General features: G+C 33.5%; 1 pseudogene; it reads right to left on the minus strand.

The window, feature by feature from the left end:
- Positions 1–775: 775 nt before the first annotated feature.
- Positions 776–15,129, minus strand: part of LOC125780184 (zinc finger protein 423 homolog) — a 31,496-nt pseudogene continuing 17,142 nt past the window's right edge.

Raw genomic sequence — 15,129 nt, forward strand, 5'->3', positions numbered from 1 at the left:
CGTATGTATACATGTGATCATACATCTCTGTTGCGCTCATTCAGCAGTGTCATATAAAAAAAGTATATCTGTCCTGTTCTAATATCGCCAATCGACAGCTGATGCAGGGTTGCATTTTCTCTTTTTAATCAGCTGATGAAGGGTTGCATTTTTTGATTCCTACTTTTAAAATTTCGAACAAAACTTTTTTATTTTAAAAATTTTTATTTTATTTTATTTTTTACATATTTACATAAAATTAATTATAATTTATATAAATAAAAATATATTTAATTTAAAAAATAATTCATATCTGAAAAAAGATTTATTAAACAAAAACGTTATTGATACCTGAAAATAAATAATAATTACATTGAATTTGTAATATCTTAGAGAAAAAGAAAGATTAATTGTATAAAATGATAATAATATCTGAAAGAAAAGATCAATATTATCTAAAAAAATAAAATATATTAAATAAAAATAGAATTTACTCTGAACGCAAAGATTAATTAAATAAAAATAGTGATAAAATCTTTTTTTCACATACTTACTTAACAATTGATATTTGCTGCTTCTGATGATATTACTACTGCTGCTATTTCCAATTCATTCTTATTTCCAATGCTATGACAAATGAAGTAATTATTTGCAAATTATTTAAAAAAAAAAAATCACATAAAATTCACTTACTTACCTTCTTGTTGTACGAGCACGATCAATCGTTTTTTTATTACCCTTTTTGGTATTTTCTTTTGGCACTATTGACAATTATGTTTTCTCCTTCGCACTTATTCAAATAAATCAAGAAATATAAGAAACTTTTTTTCATCGCATTTAGGTAAACAAAAAATGACCCGAAAATGTGCGTTGGTGTTAGTGCATAGAGAAAAAATGGGTAGTTGTATTGAAATATTTGAGAAAAATCTTGTGTCTTAGGCCGAGCGAATATTTAACCCACTCACGTACGTATACATGTGATCATACAACAAAAAATAACCCGAAAATATGCGTTGGTGTTAGTGCATAGAGAAAAAATGTGTAGTTGTGTTGAAATACGGGTAGCCGTGGATGGCTGGGATGGTTAGCCGTGGTTGGAAGGGGCGTAGTTGTATTGAAATATTTGAGAAAAGTGGTTAGCCGTGGCTGGCAGGGTATGCGTAGGGTAGCGTCGACAATAATCGTTGCGCTGATTAACTCCTCAGAGAAGATCACATAGACCAGTGAAGCGCTTTACCTAGCCCGCGGGCGGCCGACTTTATTGCTCTCTCACAGATTTGCTCACACGTATTAGTCAAGCGCTCTCTATACATTGTGGAAAATTAATGTGCATTTGAAAATCACTTGATCAACGACTGTTGACTGCTACGCATGTAATTTGTATGTGCGCGCTGATTAACAATTTTGGTTCAAAACCATGAAAATATTGATTTTTAGTTTTTTCATACAGCCGTTTAGGTGAAAACTTCAACATAAATTCAATATTTAAAATTTTTTGAATTTTAATTTCTTTTTGACAGGTGAATTGTCTTTATTTTTGTAATTGATAAAAAATTAATAAGGAATTTCATTAATTTCAGAATTTTGTAAAAGTTGTCGAATCACTTTCAAATTTTTTTTTATATTAATTAATACTAAAGTTTTGTATTTTTTTTGGGTGTAGCAGCAAGCTCTCTCATACTCCAATACAAGCACACAGTTTGGTAGTGTGCGTCTGGGCATCACTGACATAGACATATGCCTATGTATGTATTTGTGTATACTTATCTGATTCAAGTGAAATATGGGGTGCTGCGAAGCAATTGTAACCTCATACATACTTACATATGTATGTATGTATATATCGTCACCTGAAATGCAAAATAACGTATCATCAAAAAAATCGAAATTGAGTGTTATTGATTACGCTTCACTACTTCAAATTATATACATAATATTACATATGTTCAACATTTTCTGGTTCTGCGGTCATATATAAACCAATCTTAACCAATATTAATATTTTGCTTCACTCATGTTTGATTTTATTTCGTGTTTCATTCATGCCACTGTAAATTTCTGAAAATGTTGTTACGTTATTTTGCATTTCAGGTGACGATATGGTATTTAACAGCTATCATGAAGAGTAAAACAAGTTTTTATTAGTTCATAGTCACACTGTTATACATATATTTGCTCGTTTGATAAAAGTTTCATAAATACATAATAATAGATATCCTATTTAGTACCCCCTTAGGTTCATGCTTACTGTTTCTAGATTTATGTAAGCAGGATTATTTTTAGGTTAATAATCAAATTAATTTTCTACAATTAAACTAAATATATCATCAATAATCATTGAAATGATATTTATAGAATGAAATCTGAATACGTATTTATAAGTTTCTTGTATCTTACTTCTCACATTCTACAAAATCGCCTTATTTTAGATTAGTGGAAAATTATCTTGCGTTTTGTGTTGGGCATTTATATAACAATAAAATCACAAAAAACAAAATGTTCTAATTCATAACTGTAAAAGTGCTAAAACGCTGAACTGTAAAAGAAACAATCAATTGCAAATTTATGTGAATAATTTAACATGGTTGACATACAACAATAGTATTGTGTATGTTCACATATGTATGTATAATTATATTAAATATTTTCTAAGAGGCATCAAAGTAGACAACTATAAATAATTAAATACGGGTTTCTTCGGCACAATTTTGGTTTAATTCTTCCATTGGTAAGCCTTCTTTATGTGTGACAAAAGTTTGCTTTGCATTATTATATGTCTGATGGATATCAGTAACTTTTTCTATTTCGATATATTCATCCTCTTCGCCTGCTATGATTTTATCATCAACCGGGAGTATTTCCCTTTTAACTTCAGTCAGATGGGACGCAGAGTTATCGACTTCTTTCAGAAATGAAAAATTTGTTCTCACATTTTTCTTTATTTTTAGGCTCAAGAAGGTCCCGCTTCTCATGAGTCAGTGAATGATGCTCAAGTTCCGTTCGGAAAAAAAACTTTTCGCTACATAGATTACAGTCGTAGGGCCTGCTCTGCAATCCATGCTCATGCATGTGGGATAGCAAACCACTTGGAGCAGTAAACACAGCAGAGCATATATAGCAATTAAAGCCTCGCTCTTCACAACCAGCAAATGTGTGTTCGACTAAATGTTCTTGGAGTTTTTGGGTGCATGGTAGAATCAATTTGCAGATATTACAACGACTTTCAACCTTCAATGTGCTTCGGCAAGCTTCGGAACTTGGTTCATAAGGGACATTACGTAACCTTTGGCCCTTAAAATGTGCGCCAAGTTTGTGTTTCCGGCAGCATTTGTCACAAACTTTTGCTTCTCCGTTAATCGGGTTCGGAATAGACTCCAAGCAAAGGGCACATACACTTTCTGGGACGTTCGAAGATTTAGTATGGAACCTAAAAATAAAATATTTTTATAATTTATACTTCAAAATTATTTATCTGTTTCATTACTGAGCATGCAAGCTGATTTCAAAATCAGAGTGGAGCGATTGTCGGCAGCAGATACATTGCATGGGAAGCTGACTCTCAATGTTGTGCTCACTGAGATGTGCTTTAAACGCTGCAACATCGTCCAATGGTTTGCTGCAGTGGGAACATTTTCCGGATTGACCAACCTTGGAATGTTGCAATTTGTGTTCTGCCAATATAGCTGGCGAGGGAAAAATTTCATCGCAAATGAGACATTTGTGTTTACCGGTGGAATTATGACAAGTTCTCATGTGATGTTCCAACTCAGTGCGTGACTTAAAATTTCCTGAGCAATAAGCGCAGCGCAGACTAACACCCGTTTTTATGTTATGAACGATTTTACGATGCGAATTAACTTCTCCTTCTGATCGAAAGTCATTACGTTCGCAAATATCACAGTTATAACCCTTTGAAGAGTTCGAAGAAATGGAAGTTGGAATTATTGACTCTACGGGTGATCGTATTCGGTTTGAATCTGTTTGAGATTTTAAATGTTGTTGTTTTGGTCTGTTGTAATAGTTTTCCACAGTTTTTGGTTTCTCTATTCTATGCTGTGCATACATCTCTATCAATGTCCGGCTTGTGTCAAAATACCGTCGACTAAGGCCATACATGAGATCGGGATGTTTCACGGTGTCTGTATCCACTTGCAAAGCATTGTAAAACTTCCCATTGGTCAATGTTGTCGCAGCCTCATGGGGACCAGGAAAAATGCTTTTATTAAGATGTGCCGCAAAAGCAATATTGTAGTCAAGAACGCTAGTATTGTTATTTTGCGAAGAAATAGTCATTTGTGGCGCTTTGTTTATTAAGGAATTCATATAAAGAGAGTTTATTTGACTCGGCATATTTGATGATGTTGATACTTCTTCGTATGTTTCGTGCGAAGACAATGTTTCTCGATTATTGTCTGTGTGATGATTTTGCATATGTCGATCTAAAAGAAATTCTACATGAAATGTTTCCGGGCATGAAGGGCACTGGAATTGACGAGCATGTGCAGCTAAATGAAAATGCATCTCTAATTCATTTGAACAGATAGTGCGGCAAAACATGCATTGAAGGGAATTGGGTATCGGTCTATTAAGACCAGGATGATGTGATTTGACGTGCGTACTAAACTCATTTTCAGATCGAAATATTTCCATACAGGCTGAGCAACGGAATATTTTAGTTTCAATGGAATGTGTACAAGCGAAATGCATCTGAATTGCCATTTTTGACTCAAATAGTTCGGAGCACACAGAACATTTGAACATAGGGATTGCGTGCTGCTCAAACATGTGATCTTGAAGTTCCTCCGGTTTTGAATGTGATTTGGCACACTTGTTGCCTGCACAAATATATTCAGAACTTGTTATTAAATAATGTGAAATCACATGCCGTTCGTGTTCTGATTGTTCTTGTAAAGCCAAACCACAATGATGACATATAAGGTTTAAGTCTTGCGTTATATGTGTTTTTAAGTGGTTTCGAAACGTATCAAAATCTGGTAATCCAGCATTACATTGATTGCAAAAAAACATATCTGGCTGGAGAGTCTCTTCGGGCATTGGGAGCGCAGTTGATGAACGTCGATTATTTTGACTAAGATCAGTGGGCTCATCCTCTTGTTTTTCAGCATGGACGTTTGCTGAAGGTAAAAGTGGCTCTAGTTTTATATTACTCTCATTTACCATGATGCCTTCACTTTCAACTGTTTTGTCACTTACCAAACGAGGACTAAAAGTACCACATGCAGCCAAACGATTGAAATGTTCAAAATATGAATTGGGACTGGCCAATCGATCGACATGTGCGAGGCGTATATGTTGAAATAAAGCTGGAAGGTTTCCAAACTCTCTAGTGCAATATTCACAACTCAGCTGGAACGGGTTTATATCCGAAATAGCGTTACTTATAGCAAGCTGTGAAGCCGGTTTCTTTACGGAAATGAAATCATTGCTATGGTTCGAGCTAATATGTTCATTGAACTGCTCAATAGAAATAAACTTGGACTTGGAGCAATAATTACACGTCAGCAGATTGACTGTGCTGGGTCGTTTCGGATGGTCCATTCGATTGGTTTTACCATCACCGGTAATTAATGATGCGCCATAGCTCCTTTTTTGTAAACTTCCACCACTTGATACCGATCCACTTGATCGAGGACTGTAATTAAGAGCTTGAGGGTTTCCCCCTGCCGATAAAATGGCTGCTTGTTTCTTGTGGTTTTGCATATGCGAAGTTAATGCTGCAGCTGTATTATAGCCACGATTGCATACCGTGCATTGGAATGGTTTCTGATTATCGTGGGTTTTCATATGAATTTTTAGATGATCACTAAAATTAAAAGTTTTAATAATTAAAATTTTATCGGCAGTTCAACATTTATATAAATAAAATTAAAATTTCATAGGTTGAAAACTAGACCATTTCAACTACGAAAATTCTTCACTACATCTCTATTACCTTCGAGAGAAAGCTGCCTCGCAGTGTGGACAACGGTATCGTCGATCCCCAGTATGCAGCTTGGTGTGCCGATCTCTAGACCTTTTATGTTTGAAAAGTCTAGCGCAATATTCACATTTGAAAGGTAGATGTTCGGCATGACTCTAAAAAATTACAATTTATTACATCCATGTCAAATCTTCGTTATTATATTGTATACAATAAAACATTTCTTTAACTATGCTACTCGTAGTAGCGTGTAACTAATTAACAACGATATTTGAAAAAATAATTGTACTTTGTTACTTAAAAATATAGTCATATACATACATATCTGGATAAGTAAAATATGGCAATATTATAAAAAGTAACTATAAATATTGTTAGGCTAATGAAATATAAATAAGACAAGGAGATATTTTCGTTATACCCTAAAAACTAAATAAAGGAAGTAATTACTGAGCTTAAAAAGAGATACCCAATGTTTTTTATCAAAGAAATTCACAGAATTAAAAACAAAAAAATTTACGGTATCATGATATACATATGTATGGGCGATCTTTGTGTTACACCTGTGGCCACGCACAACATACGATTCAAAGTTTTCAAGTGTTGCGCATATTGTCGATACTTAAGTTAGTGAGATGCTATTTATCAAAAATATTAAAAATTAAAAACAAAACTCATTCAGGGCTTAGACTAAGTAATTTCAAAATTAGTGTGCTTTACAAATTGAGCTCGAAATATTGTATAAGAGACTGACATGCGATGAAAAAAATATATTTTTAATTTTTTTATTTTATTTGTACTATAATTGAAATTAATGTTTTCTTTTATTTTTTATCGAAATAAGAAAGTTAGTCGCGTTATTACTTTAAAAATAATAAAATCTGCCGCTTTTTCATGTACATACGTTCATTTGCATTACTCAAGCACAAAATTGTGTAACACATCTAAGCATGTATTTAGTAAAAGTTCTAATACATATTTAGGTTGCGAGCCAAATGGTAGAAAATTGGTAATTCTGATTGCTAATTTAATGTATCATTATGATAAATCTGATCTTAATTCAAGATATATAAATGCCTAGGTTATGCATGTGCATTAGAGTGGGTCAATTTTTTTCTTGACAAAGCGGTTATCAAAATCGTAAACTACGATGAATTCTAAGAAAATTTGACCAAGAAACCATGGGTCTAAAATGAAAATCGAGCCTCCGGTTTTTAGTGAGAAAATTTCGTATATTGTATTTTGTAAAAAAATCCAATTCCTATTCCACTGTCGATTGTTTGCTTGTTTTGTAGCTATCGAAGCTAATTTGCTCAAATTTGGTATGTGATGTTGTATTTAAGCAGAAAATTCGACAGTACAGAAATTTTTTATAGGGGGCGTGGCACTGCCCACTTATGAGTTCATATGCATATCTCTGGAACCACCCCACCGATTTCGTTCAAATTTGGTATACATATTACACAATGCCTACTTAAGAGATATCTGGAAAATGATCGAAATCGGATAATAACCACGCCCACCTACCATATAACGGTAATTTTTGAAAACACTAAAGATCGGAAATTTTAATAACTGTTGAAGGGAAACATCTTGAGTTTGGTATTCGGTGTTGTATTGCAGCCAGAAATTCGACAATATGAAAATTTTGGCATGTCACCGCCCACTTTTGAGTGCATATGTAAATCTCTGGAACTTCTTTATCGATTTCGACTAAATTTGGTACACATTTTAGATTGTACCTAGTTAGGTGAGATTATGAAAATGATTAAAATTGGGCAAAAACTACGGCCACCTCCCATATAACGGTATTTTTCTGTACGGTCACTGCTTTATGTTTTCGACTCTAATAGTTTTTACTGTTTTCCTTTTCATTTATTAAAAAAACATCAAACTTAGATAACAATAGCATTTTGTCGGAGCCGCCCTTCACTGCAAACATACCCTATGACCATTTGATCGAATACATAGAATTTGACAATCCTCCACTTCCGGATTCACAAATTCCTCCACATATTCAAGGAACCGAGCGCTTTGTGCAACTGCTGACTAGCGTTTCACGTCGAACTATAGAAAAAAATCGCGATGGTGTTATGGCAGTTACGGTTGCAAGTCGAAACGCAACATCTAGGATGGACAGCAAACAAGACCTTAAAACTACTTAATTCTGAACTTTAGAAGTATATTATATTTTGTTTGGCCCTTAACAGTTAAGTTTTTGCTTTATATATAGATATAAAATGATATTGTTAACTGCAATACGATTTCGCGGAAGATGAAAGCTATTAAAGTTTGAATTTTATTTAATATTATTTTAATTTTTATGGGTGGATAGGTAACATATACACACACCGACCACAGCGGCCAACGACCATACCACGCTGAATACATCGGTTCTCGTCCGATCACCGAAGCTTTTTAAAACCCGATCTAAATACTATTATTTTATAAATATCTAATTTATTTTTAAGGGTCACAACGTTTTATTTCTTAAAATTACAAAACCCATGAGCTTTTACATTTCTTGTGTATTGATGATTTAATGGCCAATTTCATAAAAAACTTTTTTAACATTAAGCTAAACATCAAAATTAGACCGTTATCTATACAGCTTCTAAAGCTGTTGGAATTTCATTTCGAACAAATCCAGACATAACCACTACTGTTAGTTTTCTTAAAAGATTCAATAACATTTTTGAATGTTTTAAATTTGTGTAGAGCACTTTCTCAAAATTGCAAGAGATCTTAAGATCAACTTGATATGCATCACAAAAAGAACGCTGCTGAGAAGGTGTAGCAGCACCTGTACGGTCACAGCTTGATGTTTTCGGCTCCAGTAGTTGTTACTATTTTCCATTTCATTTATTGAAAAAAAAAAAACAAAATGAAAAGTTTCTCGTTAAAAACCGGAGGCTCCGTTTTGATTTTAGAGCCATGGTTTCTTGGGCAAATTTTCTTAGAATTCATCGTAGTTTACGATTTTGATAACCGCTTGGTGCATTTTTTTTGCTCCATACAAATTGACCCACTCTAATGTACATATATCAAATGCGTAGTAGTAGGCTAAGCAACATCATCTGTTCTCAAATTTTTAATGTAATAATATTTTTCTCGTTTCATTAATATTTTTATTTGTGTAATTGTGTTCGTTTTAAACTTCAAAATGCTACATTCCAACTGGCATAACAAGATATAAATTTGTTTACATCTTAATAAATTTTTCCCCCAACTTCTATAGCCTTTTACTAATACTTTAGTATGCATCTAAATCTAAATGAATCTAAGTTTAAATACACCACAGAAACACATACATACACATTTCAATTTCGTATGTACTGTATGTACATATGTACATGGTGAATCATAGTTTCAGCCGTTTTAGCGGCATTTTTGCTTTGAACAGTGATGGTACCAGCCGACGTTGACGCTGACACCGAAGACGCCTTACGAACTCGTAAAATGAGCCAATTTGTATGCAGATTCATAACGCATATTGCACCATATGAACAAGTTATCGTGTTGGTTATGGTTTTTTAAACTGCTCACCAAATCATCAAGACATGAACATAAATACAGAAAATATCGTAAGACAAATGGTAGTAGCAACGGAGGTGCTGTCGGCTAGTCAAGACAAACAAGTAACTGATGAAGTATATCAAAACTTGACAGTGCAAAATTTTACAAATGATAAGAATCTCGCACACTTTATTGCTGTCGTTTCAGCATAACTGTGGCACCATGAAATGGTGTTTTTGCGGTTAAACCCAATTGCTATTTTATACCATTGACAACACTGTTGGTAACATCGAAACGAGTTTATACAGAAGCTGAGATGATAGTATGCTTGCTTGGAAGTACGTATCACCTAAAACTAATCGAGATGCATATAGGGTTATATATATAAATGATGAAGATGACAAGACGAGTAGAAATTCGCGAGACTGTCTGTATGTTCGATCGTCCGTCCATGCGTGCAAGCTGTAAAAATTGTGATACCTTGATGAAACTGGGCACGCGCGTTCGTTTGCAAAAAAAAAAGTACGAGTTCGTAAATGACTGCCACTCCTACAAAGCGCCATTAACCGAAAACGTACATATAAAGTGCCACAAGTTGCACAAGGGATCACAGTAGCAAGGGACACCTGTGGGCATAAAATGGGCGTGGCCCCCTTCTAATACAGATGTTATTAGGACTCCACCGATAGCGTGGATAATACTTAACCTCGTCAACTCCTCACTAAAGCCTAAATGTGCTAGAGACGTTTAATTTAACCCCCGAGGTCAGTGATGGATTACCGCCTAGGCCCGCGAGGCCCGGGCCTAGGGCGGCACAATTTGGGGGGCGGCAAATTTTTCAGAATGTCAAAATTTTAAATCTGATATAATGTAACGCCAATACATTTTAAGAATTTATTTTGATTTTTTTTATATAAATTTATTTATAAATTCTATGGAATAGAATGTAATTCATTTTCTGATTAACTTTTTTATTCGTGAGTGCAATACTGATAAAAAATGTTTTATAACAGAAATAATTGAATATTGATAAGCTTTTTCTGACGAATTTTCACAGCTCTGTTGACTTGTTGTATCTTTAGTAAAGTTAATCTTACAAGTGAGCCGCTTCTAAAATTGCACAATGTTTTCTTATTTTATTTTCAATGATTCCGGTGTTTCATATATGAATTTATATAAGTATTCATTTAAAATTCATCTTTTTGTTTGTATATAAAAGTATTTTTATTGTTAAAAATGATTTCTGTAGAATCAAATAAATGAATATATTCATTTTATAGCCAATTTTTTGAAAAATAGAAACAATTTGAAGAAAATAAAAATTTAATAGCATTGATGTTTCATTTTCGCAATATTGTGAATTATATTGACGCATATTAACGATCTTTTATAGCTTAAAGCAATAATTCGTAATTATTGTAAAATATTATTAAAATTAAAGTATATATTTATGTCGGTATACAGCCGAGTTCACACAAATAGCACACATAGTCATAAGAAGCAATAAGAGCTTATACAATTGACAAAGTTCTTTAAAAGGCTAAAAAGGGCTAAAAATATCATTATTTGTTTATTAATTTAATGAATGAATTAATGCCCGTGGCTAAAAGAATTTTTGGTTTTTAGCCTTGATTAGATGACACTTCAGCACGAGATACCAAAGAAATACAATCGAATCCTCCTTTATTTCAAGATACAAATACAAACAAAACGTCGTCAACTTTTCTTTCATCAGAAGTGGTGATCCTTTTCTATGGAATATAAATGATGAAACGCGAGATTTTATAACTATAAACGGTTTACCACAAAGTAATGTAACGGATTTTAAAAATTCACGAAATTTTTATAATGATAAAACGAGGTTTTGTTCTAAAAGCTTATTCCAAAGTAATTTAATGAACGGAGAAATTCAACATCGTGAGTGGTTAATTTATTCAGAAAGTAAAGGATCAGTATTTTGTGCTCTATGTTTACTATTTGGTAGGAGTGGCGATGTAAACGCTTTTACTGGTGAAGGGTTTAGAGATCGGAAAAACTCAAAAGCGCGCATTGAAGCTCATGAAAATTCTGATTTTCACAAAACTAACATTAATCACTTCAAAGCTCGAGCTGTCATTCAAGACCGTGTTGATCAACGTTTAATGGAGCAGCTCGATGAAGAAATTTTATGCTGGAAAAAAGTTTGGCATCGAGTAATTGTGATAATTAAATCTCTCGCAATAAGAGGACTGTCATTTAGAGGATATTCAGAATGAATTGGAGATCCCCATAATGGAAATTTTTTAGGTTCAGTCGAGCTTCTTGCTAAATTTGATCCGTTTTTATCAGAACATTTAAAATTATATGCGTACCCTGGCCGTGGAAATACTTCGTATTTATCTAAAACAATCTACGAAGAAATTATATTATTAATTCAAAATAAAGTATTGCACTATATTTCTAAAGAAGTGCAATCTGCTAAGTATTTTATATATGTACGTAACAATGGTAAAATTGTCGAAAGATTTCTGGAATTCATTCCAAATACTGGCCATAAGGCTAAAGATATTGAAGATGCTTTGTTAAAATCTCTTGAGGATAATGGTTTAAATATAATGAATTGTCATGGTCAATGGTCAATCTTACGATAATGCAGGCAACATGTCAGGTTTATATTCAGGAGTGCAAGCACAAATCAAAACAACTAATCCATTTGCTGAATATGTTCCTTATGCTGGTCACTCTTTAAATTTAGTGGGAACTTGTGCAGCTGAATCTGTTACCGAAGCAGTTGACGTTTTTTCTACTTTGCAAGAATTACATAATTTTTTTACCGTTTCGACACATCGTTGGGAAATTTTAAGACAGCATACAAGTTTAAGACTTAAAAGCCTTTCTCAAAGTCGTTGGTCGGCTCGACATGCATGCATGCTACACATTAGAAAAAGAGTTGCCTGGAATAATTGTTGCACTAAACTTTATTGGTGAAAACAAAGATGAAAAACCTACTACGCGAGTTGAAGCTAAAGGACTGCAGCAAAAATTACAACATCTAGAAACAGCAATTCTAGTCGTTGTTTGGAATGCAATTTTGGATCGCTTTAATGCTGCGAGTAAGAAGCTTCAGGATTCTCAAGCTGATTTATCATCTGTGATAAGAATATATAATTCTTTGGCATTATTTCTCCATGATATGAGAGATAAGCAATTTTCTGATAATGAAAAAAGCCAAAGCACTATCTGGAGTTCAAAATTATTACCACTATGACACCCGTAGTAGAAAAACCCGAAAACTTCAGGCTGACGAGTCACGGGAAAATGAAAGAACAGCTTTATCTGGAGAAGAAAATTTTCGAACCAACGTTTACTATCTAATTTTAGGTACTTTAAGTGTACAATTGACAGGACGTAATAGTGCTTATCATAATCTTTACGAAAAATTTAATTTTTTTGACAATTTATATGAAATAGATACCGATGAATTAAAAATTCTTGCAGATGAATTAGTTACTAAGTATTCTGATGATTTGGAAGATACTTTCCCGAATGAATGTGTTCATTTGCACTCAAAGATTCTCTAATGAACACAAAAGATATTCGTTCCGCGCAAGGAATATACAATTTTTTGCATTCTCAAAATCTTCAAGATGTTTATCCAATGTAGACATTGCTCTACGTATTTTTTTGAGTATTCCGGCTACGAACTGTTCAGAAGAAAGATCTTTTTCCACCTTGAAAAGAGTCAAAACGTATTTACGCGCAAGTATGGGCCAAGAGAGACTCAATGCTTTAGCATTACTGTCAATTGAAGCCCAAACTAGTTCAAGAAATTACAACGACATAATTGATGATTTTGCTCAGACGAAAGCCAGAAAGAAGACATTTGAAAATTAAGTTATACATTATAGTTTAAGAAAACTGACTGTTATTTATGTTGTTAATATTTATTTGTATTGTTTAATAATTATAATTTTATGAAATAAATATTATATCTTAATAATATGAACGGACTCAAAGAAATAAAATTTCATCCTTTAAAAAGGGCGGTTAATCAGATAGGGCCTAGGGCGGCAAAATACTTAATCCGCCACTGCCCGAGGTGCTATGAGAGGATTTTGAACAAGCCGGTGTCAATATTGTAAAATGGGAGTAGTCCGTCGATTTTTGGGTAAAATCACATATCTCAGGACCCGCTAGTCCGATTTCTACCAAATTTGATATGTGGCAGTCCTCTGACATTTTAATGTTACAATCGGACTACAGCAACACCTACTTTCCTTAGAATACAAATTTAAATTCCATCTGATTCTTTCTATTCGAGTGTACAAATCAAAAGCAATTATTATAACGGGATAAACTTTGCACTTTATGACCAAAAATTGTCGAAATTCAACTAAAACTGTTCAATCCCCTATGTACTGAACTGTCTATACTTGTAGTGGTCTTTTTACCGAAAATATTGGTCAATGTGTTAGATACATACTCGTAATTGAAATTCAGAGAGAAGCCTTTCCTGATAGTAGTACGTCTGTGTGCTATATGTGGGTTGAATGGGGTCAATACTTTCCTTAGTCCCCATATACCTAAAATAAAGATTTTCGAACTTCCGGGTGACTTTATACCGCATATTATCGGCCAATATGTGTGTTATCTTAATAAAATTGAGAGTGTGTGTGAAAAATCGAAGTTGGAAGTTTAAATTTGGGACTTCATGGATAATGCTTTATAATTACTAGAAAGCTATATATAATAAATGCGTTCGGTTTTCTTGTTTACTTACTATAACAAATTTCTGACCTGAACTAATTATTTTGATATTGTTTTTATACTCTCGCAACATGTTTCAAGAGAGTTTTGTTCACCTAACGGTTGTTTGTAATAGTGAAAATTAATTGAGATAGGCAAGAATTCAAATATATATAAACTGGGGGATCCGGCCACGCGTTGTTATTTATGTATAAAGGCGAAAACATTTTGTAGGTATAAGAATCCAAGGGATTGTACTCAAGGTTTAATTTTGAATATGTTCATACAAATAAAATTCATTGGAAAAAATAACGAATTTAAGACTGCTTTTTCAATGTCTGGTTACTAGTGTTTCTGTCCAGTTAATAAAATTGTCCGCATAATAGACCGTTCTTAATACACATCAACAATGCGTGTGGTTAATAGCGCGTTCTTTTAAGAAAGCTTTCACTGTATTATTTATTTATGAATGGTTTTAACTATCCTATCTTCTAAGTTGGTCCGAACTGGACACAGTGTGCTAAATTTTACTAAAATCGGTTCAGTAGCTTAGGAGTCCATCGCTGAAAAACAACGTGACACGTACTTTTTATATATAAATATGATCAGGATGACGGGATAAGTTTAAGTGACTGTCTATCCGTTTATTTGCTAACTTTAATAAGATTTGAAACTTGGTATACGTGTGCCTTGGCATCCAAAGGAGACTCATGGGCGTAATCTGAAGACTACCACGGCCACTAAATGAAAACTTATGAAGTGTGATAACTACGCTTCACAATATGACATAAAGCTCTTATTTAGTATGTGACCCCTCCCCTTAATGGGTTTAATATACATATTTCACAAACCAAAAAAGTCGTTGCAGTCGTATATCTCCAGTGCTACCAATCACATTGTATTATATCTTATAGTACAGGAAAGGTGAAATTTTAGGCTTCATTTAACTATAAAATTAAATTCGGCGA

The sequence above is a fragment of the Bactrocera dorsalis genome, unplaced genomic scaffold (genome assembly GCF_023373825.1).
Source record: "Bactrocera dorsalis isolate Fly_Bdor unplaced genomic scaffold, ASM2337382v1 BdCtg176, whole genome shotgun sequence".
NCBI lineage: Eukaryota > Metazoa > Arthropoda > Insecta > Diptera > Tephritidae > Bactrocera > Bactrocera dorsalis.